This window comes from Salvelinus fontinalis, chromosome 26, assembly GCF_029448725.1.
Source record: "Salvelinus fontinalis isolate EN_2023a chromosome 26, ASM2944872v1, whole genome shotgun sequence".
Taxonomy (NCBI): Eukaryota; Metazoa; Chordata; class Actinopteri; order Salmoniformes; family Salmonidae; genus Salvelinus; species Salvelinus fontinalis.
The window spans coordinates 39,648,724-39,661,063 of NC_074690.1; the positions used below are offsets into that span (position 1 = coordinate 39,648,724).

Here is a 12,340-nt window from a genome sequence, read left to right on the forward strand (position 1 = left end):
TGAATTAGATTTTCATTTTAAACTGATAGATGTCTACTAAATATTTAGATCTGGCAAATGAGACACTATGACCAGCTATATATTTAGGCTTTTTTTTCTCCATCTTTTTTTCACAATTTCCCTGTAAAGAGATGAAGACATCATCAGACACACAAAGTTACTTCGACAGCAATACAGAGAAGTATTTTTACAGTTACAGTGAGGTTACATGTTAGTACTCTGTGTACTGCACTTCTAGTAGGAGCTTTCTCCCATGAACCATCTCTCTCCCGGATTGGTTTTTGGTGACTTTTTTTATGGGTAGACAGATACAGCTGGTGAAACCAATGCCTCTGGGTAGGCCTGGGTCTTAGATTGGTTCTGAAGAACTTGGGTCTGGTTCTCGGTAGTCCTCAGTATAAAATATTAACCGATCCTGTGCAAGAAACCTGAGAAGCAACACGCTACATACCAAACAGATAGGATTGGGTTTGCAGTAATCCATTTCCAATTTGAGTTTTCTCTCCATCACTTGGCTTCAATCTCTTTCACGTCGTCGTCAGCTCCGTCAGATACGCATCAAGATCATGTCAACGTTGAAGTGATGAGTGAGCCCTGTGGAAAGTTGGATTTCAGGTCAGAGTGCACTTTCTGCTGCTGTGTCTCCCCAGATCCTGGCGGGCAGCGTTGATTTAAAACAGCTGAGCACACGCTTCTATTTCTATTCTTCCTCCTCATGTTGTGTCTTTAAGTCCTGTGGGCTGCTGCTGGTTAGTCAGAGGCCCATGTTCCTGGTTATCTGCCACCCCAGGCCTTGTGCATGTCAGGGGCACCAGCGTGAGGGTGCGTGAGTCAAAAGGCTATAATAAGATGTTACTTGTCTGTTAAACAGTTTATCCCCAGTACCATCCAGACTCAGAGGAATCTTTTGTTGCATCTTTCAATATTGTAGCAATCATGCTCTTGGCATATTACACTACCGTTCAAAAGTTTTGGAGTCACTTAGAAATGTCCTTGTTTTTGAAAGAAAAGCAACATTTTTTGGGGTCCATTAAAATCACATCAAATTGATCAGAAACACAGTGTAGACATTGTTAATGTTGTAAATGACTATTGTAGCTGGACACGGCAGATTTTTAATGGACTGGCAGCTTCATTAAATAGTACCCGCAAAACACAAGTCTCAACAGTGAAGAGGCAACTCCAGGATGCTGGCCTTCTAGGCAGAGTTCCTCTGTCCAGTGTCTGTGTTCTTTTGCCCATCTTAATCTTTTATTTTTATTGGCCAGTCTGAGATATGGCTTTTTCTTTACAACTCTGCCTAGAAGGCCACATCCCGGAGTTGCCTCTTCACTGTTGAGACTTGTGTTTTGCGGGTACTATTTAATGAAGCTGCCAGTTGAGGACTTGTGAGGTGTCTTTCTCAAACTAGACACTCTAATGTACTTGTCCTCTTGCTCAGTTGTGCACCGGGTCCTCCCACTCCTCTTTCTACTCTGGTTAGTGCCAGTTTGCACTGTTCTGTGAGGGGAGTAGTACACAGCATTGTACGAGATCTTCAGTTTCTTGGCAATTTCTCGCATGGAATAGCCTTCATTTCTCAGAACCAGAATAGACTGACGAGTTTCAGAAGAAAGTTCTTTGTTTCTGGCCATTTTGAGCCTGCAAACGAACCCACAAATGCTGATGCCCCAGATACTCAACTAGTCTAAAGAAGGACAGTTTTATTGCTTCTTTAATCATAACAACAGTTTTCAGCTGTGCTAACGTAATTGCAAAATGGTTTTTCTAATGATCAATTAGCCTTTTAAAATGATAAACTTGGATTAGATAACACAACGTACCATTGGAACACAGGAGTGATGGCTGCTGATAATGCGCCTCTGTACGCCTATGTAGATATTCCATAAAAAATCTGCCGTTTCCAGCTACAATAGTCATTTACAACATTAACCATGCCGACACTGTATTTCGGATCAATTTTATGTTATTTTAATGGACCAAAAAATTAGCTTTTCTTTCAAAAACAGGAACATTTCTAAGTGACCCCAAACTTTTGAACGGTAGTGTGTATCACAATGCCCACTGCCATGTGGGTTAATCCAACAGCACTGCAGTCAGTTCTCCTGTACACGGAGCAAATAGTTTGCAGGTTTGTTTCCAGTCAGATCCAGCGACCAGAACCTTAGACGTAGTTTATATGCTCAGAACCTCTATACTTCATCCAAAAATGGGGTTTATAAGCACACCAAACAATACTTTTTTAGTTTTTACACAGCTCTACAGGACCTCCTTGGTAGATTAGAAGAGAGGAGAGGAGAACAGAGGAGAGAATGAGTAGAGGAGTGTGGCGTCTGAAGTGTACTGTGGATGAGTGAAAGCTGTCAGATGGGTTGGGACTTGATTGATGCCCTTCACCAGATGAATCAGAGATTGTGATGTGTCAACACAGATGAATAATGCACACTGCTTCGATATACCTCTCCTTTACCTCTCTATCCCATTTCTCTCTCTTTTATCTACCTTTCTCTCTCTGTTTTTTTCCTCCTCTCCTCTCCTCTCCACCCTGTCCTTTCATGTTCTTTCATTCATGTTTTTCTCCTGTCTTCTCTCCTCTCCTGTTATTTCTCTCTCCCCTCTCTCCTCTTTCTATCACTTCCACCTCCCCTCTCCTTTTTTCTCCTCCCTCTCATTTTCCTCTCTCCCCTTTCTCCCTCTCCTCTCCGTTCTACCATCTCTCCTCTTTCCCTATCTACTGTTACATTAGGATTTTTCATTTTGCAATATTCTTCCTATCAGATCTTTATTCTAGCTCTGTTGAAGAAGCAATGTATATGTTAATGTGTTGATTTGCAAGCCACTGTGAAACGCTCTAAAGTGGAAGTGGCGAAGTGGTTGCACTGAGGTGCTGTTGCTGCTGTGTCACCGAGTGGCAGAAGTTATAAAGGGCAGGGAGATTGAGTGACAAGATGGCTGACATGATAGAAACTTGCAGACTGTCTCATCAGACGTGGAATGAAGGCTGTGGTTGGCAAGAATATTCTAGAACGTTCTAAAGAATGCTGATGAATTTGCCTGTTGTTTTGGGCAAGGGCAGTTTTGGGAAAGAGAATAAGCTTCTTTGGTTTTGGGCTGTAGAACAAGGCTATTTCCGTTGTACAAAGAAAAGAAAATCCTCTTTCTGATTGAGAATCCCTTTTTGGCTCAAGAGTAAGGCTAGTAAACTCATTAATGTCTCCTGGATGGCTGCCGAGACCTAGAAGAAAAGAGAAAATTAATCAGTATCCAGACAGTAATGACTTGTTTTGATGAAATCTGTCCATGTTAATGCTTTGACCTCAACTGTGTCACTATCAGCTATGGATTATGGCTACTGCTGTCTACTATGGTCTGTCTGTACATGATTATTTCATATCCCTATCTGTGTGGGCTGGGCAGATTTCAAAGGTTATGACTCTATTTGCATAACATCACCTCTCACGACTACAGGTCAGAAGGATGGAGACGATTTGGGTCCTGCAAGAGTGGTGGGGGCCAGATATTGCGATTATGAATTGATATTTTCAAACACGGGTGAAAACGTGGTAATTCCATCCGGCATGGTTTAAACAAGTGTCAGGGTAGAGAACATCACTTCTAAAATGAGATCTTAAGAATGAATAAGAACTGTGCTAACTGAATACAAAACCAAATGAAACAAATCTGTTCCAACATTGTTATAGGCTACAATGATAGTATATAGGCTTATTACAACTACATATTAATACACATACATGTTTTACATAATCATCAAAATATAGTATGCTATAAGCACTTATTAATTAGTAAACGAATAACATTGAGTTCCTAATTCCTATTTTACCATTATGAGTTCTTAAATAACCTAAGTTAATTATTTATTCAGGCAGCCATAAGCTACAGATGGAATAGGAAGCTTATAACTGTGTAATTATGTATACACTCACCAACAAGTTTATTAGGTACACCCATCTACTACTGGGTTGGAACCCCCCTTTACCTCCAGAACAGCCTGAATTCTTTGGGGCAAGGATTCTACAAGTCGGAAAAGTTCCACGGGGATGTTGGACCATGCTGACGGGATGGCATCACGCAGTTGCTGCAGATTCGATGGCGGTACACCACCGCCAACAGCCTGTACCGTTGACACCAGGCAGGATGGGTCCATGGACTCATGCTGCTTACGCCAAATCCTGACTCTGCCATCAGTATGATGCAACAGGAACCGGGATTCGTTGGACGAGGCGATGCTTTTCCACTCCTTAATTGTCCAGTGTTGGTGATGGCGTGCCCACTGGAGCCCCTTCTTCTTGATTTTAGCTGTTAGGAGTGGAACCCATTGTGCTTGTCTGCAGCAATAGCCCATCCGTGACAAGGACCAACGATGTTTGAGTTCCCGAGATGCTGTTCTGCACAACACTGTTGTACTGCGCCATTATCTTTCTGTTTGTCGCCCCCCCATGTTAGCTCGCACGATTCTTGCCATTCTCCTTCGACCTCTCTCATCAACAAACTGTTTTCGCCCACGGGACTGAGACTGGATTGGATTTTTGTTTGTCGCACCACTCTTGAGAAACCCTAGACACTGTCGTGCCCAGGAGGGCGGACGTTTCTGAGATACTGGATCCGGCGTGCCTGGCACCGGCGATCGTACCACGCTCAAAGTCGCTTAGGTCACTCGAACAGTACTTGAATACCTCGATGTCTGCCTGCCTGCTTTATGTATGTGATTCACTGTATGTCGGAGCGTTCCATTTTTGTGAACCATTTTAGTGTGTCATAAAAAGACAGTATGATAACCATTATTCAGTCTGATGGTAGTTGGTATGCACCAGGCTGGCTGAGATGTCTGGCCGTTGTGAGGACGGGGGCGATTTGTCAGTCTGTTATCTTTGGCAGCTCTTTAATTTGTCACAGACACACACACACTTGCCCACAAGTGCGCACGGACACGCACACACTGCACACGCACAGCGGCAAGGACACACACACACTAACAACAGAGAGCACGGACATGCACGCAACCCACACTTGCGCGGCTGCAAAAACACACTCATGCACACACGCACACACACACACACACACACAAACACTCTCTCAGTCTCCCTCTCACTGACAGACAGGACAGAACCATCGAGCACAATGTCTGTTTTTCTACGTCATTACTTTGGCTTTCAATTCGATTCACATCTTTTCTGTCCCTCAAGGCAAAACTCATTTTGGCGTCACAAATCTCTCATCTCTATCAGGAACCAATGCAATGAAGGGCTCGTTACTAGTAGAATTGCTCAAGATGGGTGCATGACACAGGAAGTTGGTGGCACCTTAATTGGGGAGAACGGGCTCGTGGGAATGGCTGGAGCGAAATGACTGGAATGGTGTCAAATACATCAAACACATGGTATCTAAATATAATCATACACTTTAGTGCACCTCTAATGAGTATCTATGTATTATTATAATTTTTTCCTGCGGTTACAATGATGTTAGCCTGGGTGCCAGTCTGCTCCTGCTCTCATGTTTGCCTTGACAATGACAGCAATGGAGTTGGCAAGTGCACAAACAGATCTGGGACCAGGCGACAATGACATCAGTGTGGTTGTTAATTTATGCGAGACCATGTAGCCAGCAGCGCCAGGGATAATTAGATCTCAGAGGAGAGGACAGGGATCATGTGACCAGGCCTAGCCAGGTGTCGCCATGACAGTGTATGTCACCATGACAGTGTGTGTACTCAGGAGGGACGGAGCTGGGGAAACATACACATGTTATACCAAGGAATTAATACACAGAATATCGATGACAGAGGTTTTACAATTAGAATAATCTAAATCTAGCCTGCATGATCTGGACAGCAGGGGCCAAAAGCACTAATGAATGAAGTAGGCTCTGCCTACACATTGCAAATAAAGGAAAGGGGGATACCTAGTCAGTTGCACAGCTGAATGCATTCAACCGAAATGTGTCTTCCTCATTTAACCCAGTGACTTTTCGGTTATTGCAGTGCCTATCTGATAAATAGTCCTCATCTTCCTGAAAAGCTTGAGATGTGTCTCTAATAATGACATGAAAGTGAGTGAAGATGATCAAGGCTGTCTCTGTCGTCAGGGAGCTTCTATTGTTCTTTCTTCCATCTCTTCTCCCCTCCTCCATTGGCTGCTGTTGCTCCCGTCAGAAGCATCTCAGGTTTCACTGCGTGGCTCGCTTGATGGGTTTTTAATCGTTCATTTGCTCAGGAATGAGGGGAGGCCTGCTTCACAAATGGCACCCTATTCCCTATATAATGCACTACTTTTGACATTTTGACAAGGGCCCATAGAGCTTTGGTCAACGGTAGTGCACTACATAGGCAATAGAGTGCCATTTGGGATGTAGACGAGAGCTCTGAGGAGTATGGCGGCCGCTCAGCTCAGCCTGGACATCTTATTAACTCCCCTGAGAGACACGACAGACAGGCAGAACAGAACAGAACTGACTGAGCCTCTACTGTAAAACTAAAATGGAGGGCGCGGGTGGGAGGGAGGCAATGATAGAGAGAGGGACAGAGACAGAGAGAGACAGGGCCCGGTGCCATCTTGGTTATTAAAAACATGGAGGGAGAGAGAGAGGGTTCGTCACTAGTTACCACAGCCACAAAGTCATAAACCCTGCCTATTTCAACCATTTATCTTCTTAAAATGTGATTTTAAACCTAACCTTAACCCTAACCTTGACCACACTGCTAACCTTGTGCCTAACCCTAACCTTAAATTACATTTCTACGACATAGCCATTTTGACTTTGTGGCTGTGGTAACTGGTGGAAACCAGAGAGAGTGAGTGATGTGTGGGGGGTGGATTGATAGATGGATACATCTATTATCACAAACATACCAGAATATTGCATAAACATGTTATTAAAATACACTATTTTTCACTAGTCTATCTGACTACTCTTACTCATTGAGTCAGTAGGAGTACTGCCAAACAGATCACCATCCTCATGAACTGCATGTAGCCAGTCGTATCTAGAATCCAGTATGTACTACATACTGTATTCTATTTAATTGTGCTCTGTGTACTCTGCTGCCTCCAGCATGGATCCAGGTTTCTGGCAGTACGAATACTGCATAATAAATGATCACCTGCATGAGTTGCATGTAGCTAGATATGCAGAACATACAGTAGGTACTGTACCTACTGCACCCAGCTTGTATGGAGGTATCTGGCAGGCTCAGATATGGTAATTGACCCACGAGCTGACAAGGTCTCAGCCATCAGGCTGCTTAATGAGCCAATGAACAGACAGACAGAGTTAGACAGACCAAGGGCCTGTTTTAGTGATAGAGATAGCAGGGATGTGGAGGTTGACAGGACTGCAGTGTGTCTCTGGTTGTCGGTGGGGGAGATTTGCCTGTTTCTCTCTGTTAAAGCTGTTTATCCCCCAAGAAAGTTATGTTTAGTCATAGGAATTAGCATAATCTCTCTCTGTCGGCGAGAGTGTGTTTTAGTGTGGGTGTGTGTGTATGGATACGCCTATGTGTGAATGTGAATGTTGTGGTAATGATTATTGTTCATGCACAGCTGTATGTGATTAGAAACTTCTCTTTACAATTGTGAGAACATTTCAGGTCCATTTCCGTTAAGCATGTTGAAAACAGCAATGGTTCCCGAACGATTTTCAGGTGTGGCCCACCTAAAGCTAATGGCAGTTTTTGGCCACCCACCAGCAGTGTGTACATACTGTATTTATATATATATATACAGTGGCTTGTGAAAGTTTTCACCCCCTTCAATTTTTTCATATTTTGTTCGCCTTACAACCTGGAATCAAAATAGATTTTGGGGGGATTTGTGTAATTTGATTTACACAACGTGCCTACCACTTTGAAGATGCAAAATATTTTTTTGTGTGAAACAAACAAGAAATAAGAACAAAAAAATGAAAAATTGAGCGTGCACAACTATTGACCCCCCAAAGTCAATACTTTGTAGAGCACCTTTTGCAGCAATTACAGCTGCAAATCTCTTGGGGTATGTCTATATAAGCTTGGCACATCTAGCCACTGGGGTTTTTGCCCATTCTTCAAGGCAAAACTGCTCCAGCTCCCTCAAGTTGGAGAGGTTCCGCTGGTGTACAGCAAGCTTTAAGTCATACCACAGATTCTCAATTGGATTGAGGTCTGGGCTTTGACTAGGCCATTCTAAGACATAAAAACGTTTCCCCTTAAACCACTCAAGTGTTGCTTTAGCAGTATGCTTAGGGCCATTGTCCTGCTGGAAGGTGAACCTCATCTCAGTATCAAATCTCTGGAAGACTGAAACAGGGTTCCCTCAAGAATTTCCCTGTATTTAGCACAATCCATCATTCCTTCAATTCTGACCAGTTTCCCAGGCCCCGTCTATGAAAAACATCCCCACAGCATGATGCTGCCACCACCATGCTTCACTGTGGGGATGATGAGTGGTGTTGGGTTTGCACCAGACATAGCGTCTTCCTTGATGGCTAAAGAGCTACATTTCTGTCTCATCTGACCAGAGTACCTTCTTCCATATGTTTGGGGAGTCTTCCATATCCATTCCACATGCATTTTGGCAAACACCAAACGTGTATGCTTATTTTTTTCTTTAAGCAATGGCTTTTTTCTGGCCACTCTTCCATAAAGCCCAGCTCTATGGAGTGTACGGCTTAAAGTGGTCCTATGGACAGATACTCCAATCTCCGCTGTGGAGCTTTGCAGCTCCTTCAGGGTTATCTTTGGTCTCTTTGTTGCCTCTCTGATTAATGCCCTCTTTGCCTGGTCTGTGAGTTTTGGTGTGCGCCCCTCTCTTGGCAGGTTTGTTGTGAGGCCATATTTTTTCTATTTTTTAATAATGGATTTAATGGTGCTCCGTGGGATGTTCAAAGTTTTGGTCTTTTTTTATAACCCAACCCTGATCTGTACTTCTCCACAACTTATTCCCTGACCTGTTTGGAGAGCTCCTTGGTCTTCATAGTGCCACTTGCTTGATGGTGCCCCTTGCTTAGTGGTGTTGCAGACTCTGAGGCCTTTCAGAACAGGTGTATATATACTGAGATCATGTGACAGATCATGTGACACTTAGATTGCACACAGGTGGACTTTATTTAACAAATGATGTGACTTCTGTAGGTCATTTGGTTGCACCAGATCTTATTTAGGGGCTTCGTAGCAAAGGGAATACATATGCACGCACCACTTTTCCGTTTTTTATTTATTTGTACGAATTTTGTCATTTCACTTCACCAATTTGGACTATTTTGTGTAAGTCCATTACATGAAATCCAAATAAAAATACTTTTAAATGACAGGTTGTAATGCAACAAAATAGGAAAAACGCCAAGTGGGATGAATACTTTTGCAAGGCACTGTATATATATTTTTTTTTTGTTTTACCAAGGACCGACTAACCCTGTTGGGAGCCTTGACCTAAAAGGCACCAGCAGCTAACCTCTATCTGGGATCACTTTGAGTACAATAACTCATCTCATTCATCCTAAAATCTGTCCTCCTAACAGCATATCATCTTCCCTCTTCACTGTGATGTTAAAAGGTTAAAAAGGGATCATCCGGGAATGACCAAACCTAGGTTACCACGGCAACAGACGCCACAAGGTCACCATCATATTCTGGACCAATCCGTTTGATTGGAAAGTCATATTTATCCAATCTGCATTATATGCTACAGTCTGCCATAAGGCCACCACTTCAATTGAACAGCCATATTGCGGTTTTTGCCTATTCTGCATATAAGGCCTGGTTGCGTGTGAATAAATTGTTTCCCTTCCGCTCTTGTAATCCGGCCTATATGTACTTTAATACCATTTGGTGATAAGTTTTCCTGCCAGTCCATCTGTTAGCTTCATTCTGAGGGCACACACTGTCAATGAGCACATGTCACTCGTTCTTCTGTGTCCCCTTTTAGCTGAGTAGGCTTACAGTACAGTACAGTACAGTGCACCACTCCTTTGGAGGTATTGTGACCAGTGACCACATCGCTGCACTAAGCACTTGACTACACCACCTATGCAAATCAGGTTAAACCCTTTGGTGGGTTTGTGTGGGATGTTTGGGTCTGATATGGATAAGGTCCCTGGTTCGAGTCCCTCTTTCACTGGGCAATAAGAGGAGGCATGTACAGGTACTATGAGTATACCTTGAGAATGCAGCCAAGAGAGTACAGTTTGTACAGTTTTTGACAACACAGCTACAGCCACTGCTGAGCTCAGCCTCAGGCAAGGAGGTCTAAAGGCTCCTGTTATGGTGACTTAAGTGGTTGACAGGAAATCGAATTCTGAAATTGGTTGAAGAAAAACGAGGCGTATAGCATACACGCGTGCACGCACACACTTGCACGCACACAAAGTCACTCAGGAAGTATAACACACAGTCGTTCTAAGCCCTACAATGCCCATTCCGCCTCATCAAACCCCAGGGAGGGACGATCACTAAATGCAGCATCCACCACAAGCCAAGCTTAAGTTCCCTACGGTTGTGAGGGAACTTGTTTTTTTTCTCCCCATATTCATTCTCGGAAGTATGATTTGAGGATCACTCATCCTGGCTCGTAGCTTAACATGAGTAAATGGGGTAATCTCTTGACGGCTTCTGGTTCCGAATGTTTGAGGTTGATAACGTTCCTCATTCCCAAAACATTCCTTCCTGTAAGAACTGGTATTAGTACGTCGAACTAATATGTTATTGCCAGTGGGAATAGCTAATACTTCGGATTTCTAAATACTGCTATATAACTCAGTGGGAAGGAACGTTAATATCGACGGTTTGTTCAGGCACCCTGGTCTGTAGCTTCATTGGTATGCAGCAAAGTGAACAGTGCTTGTACTAGGAGACTGACGGTTATGTCGTTTTGTCAGAAAGGGCTTGGATGACTTGTCAAGTGGGGATCACAGGAACATAAAGACAGCAGCTCTCCTGCTAAAAACGTAACCGAGGCTGATGCAGCAGCACCCGCCTGCCGTAAGCCGTGCCTCATCCTGCGCCACTCTCATCCCTGGCTCCTCCTCTCTCTGTGTGTGTGTGTGTGTGTGTGTGTGTGTGTGTGTGTGTGTGTGTGTGTGTGTGTGTGTGTGTGTGTGTGTGTGTGTGTGTGTGTGTGTGTGTGTGTGTGTGTGTGTGTGTGTGTGTGTGTGTGTGTGTGTGTGTGTGTGTGTGTGTGTGTGTGTGTGTGTGTGTGTGTGTGTTAGGGAGAGAGAAAGTGAATGTTGTGCTTTGCTTTGCTTTCCCTGAGTGTGTCAGGGAGTGTGTGTGTGTGGTGTGGGTGTGTGTGCGTGCGTGCGTGCGTGCCTGCCTGCCTACGTGTGTGTGTGTGTGTGTGTGTGTGTGTGTGTGTGTGTGTGTGTGTGTGTGTGTGTGTGTGTGTGTGTGTGTGTGTGTGTGTGTGTGTGTGTGTGTGTGTGTGTGTGTGTGTGTGTGTGTGTGTGCGTGTGCATGAATGACTGTCTCTTTGCCAACAGGGTCTTGGGTCATGTAGATCGTGCTGCTCCAACAGCCTGCTCCACCACCAAAGGAGCTTCTATAGCCAACAAATACACATTTCCTGTGATAAAAATGATTTGTATTGTATGGAACTATACATGTGTGTATATGAATGAATAGTTTCACAATATGTGTACTGTATACATACTACAATATGAAATCTCTAATGAAAGAGAAGCACCCTCCAACATTGTGTGTGTGCATGCGTACTACTGTATATGTGTGGTTTTGTGTATCCTTATATTCTGTCACTAAACTCAGCAATCTGTTCAACTGTATTGGTCTAAAGAGACTATCCTGTAGCTATTAACTGCTGTAGCTAACTATCTCCCAGCTACTGATGGGCTGTAAACCTACCCAAGGAAACCGATCCTGCCTGTGATCTCAGATCTCACTGGCTGCTTTGTTGTCATGGAGACAGGGCCCGTAGAGGCTGCCTCAGCCCGACTGTGGTGAAAAGCATGCTGGGTAAGAGGGAGGGGGAGGTGATACAAACAAAACATGTTATCTCACCCACAGTGGAACGGGAAAGGGTTGTTTTCCTCAGTTCAATGTGTTGATGCTTAGAATCATAATAGAGTAATTTCCCTTGATTTGGTCTTTAGATTCCCCACGAGGTATACTCCATGTCTGGCAAACTGAAGATAACTTAACACTAACCGGGGTGGGGCTCACACAAAGGCTGTGTGTGTGTGTGTGTGTGTGTGTGTGTGTGTGTGTGTGTGTGTGTGTGTGTGTGTGTGTGTGTGTGTGTGTGTGTGTGTGTGTGTGTGTGTGTGTGTGTGTGTGTGTGTGTGTGTGTGTGGGGGTGTGTGTGTGGGGGTGTGTGTGGGGGTGTCTCTGTGTGTG

General features: G+C 44.0%; 1 protein-coding gene across 8 annotated transcripts in view; it reads left to right on the forward strand.

Annotated features, from left to right (window-relative positions):
- LOC129824322 (receptor-type tyrosine-protein phosphatase S-like) overlaps positions 1 to 12,340 on the forward strand; it is a 106,346-nt gene that overhangs the window by 1,463 nt on the left and 92,543 nt on the right. The gene's annotated exons all lie outside the window — the stretch shown is intronic.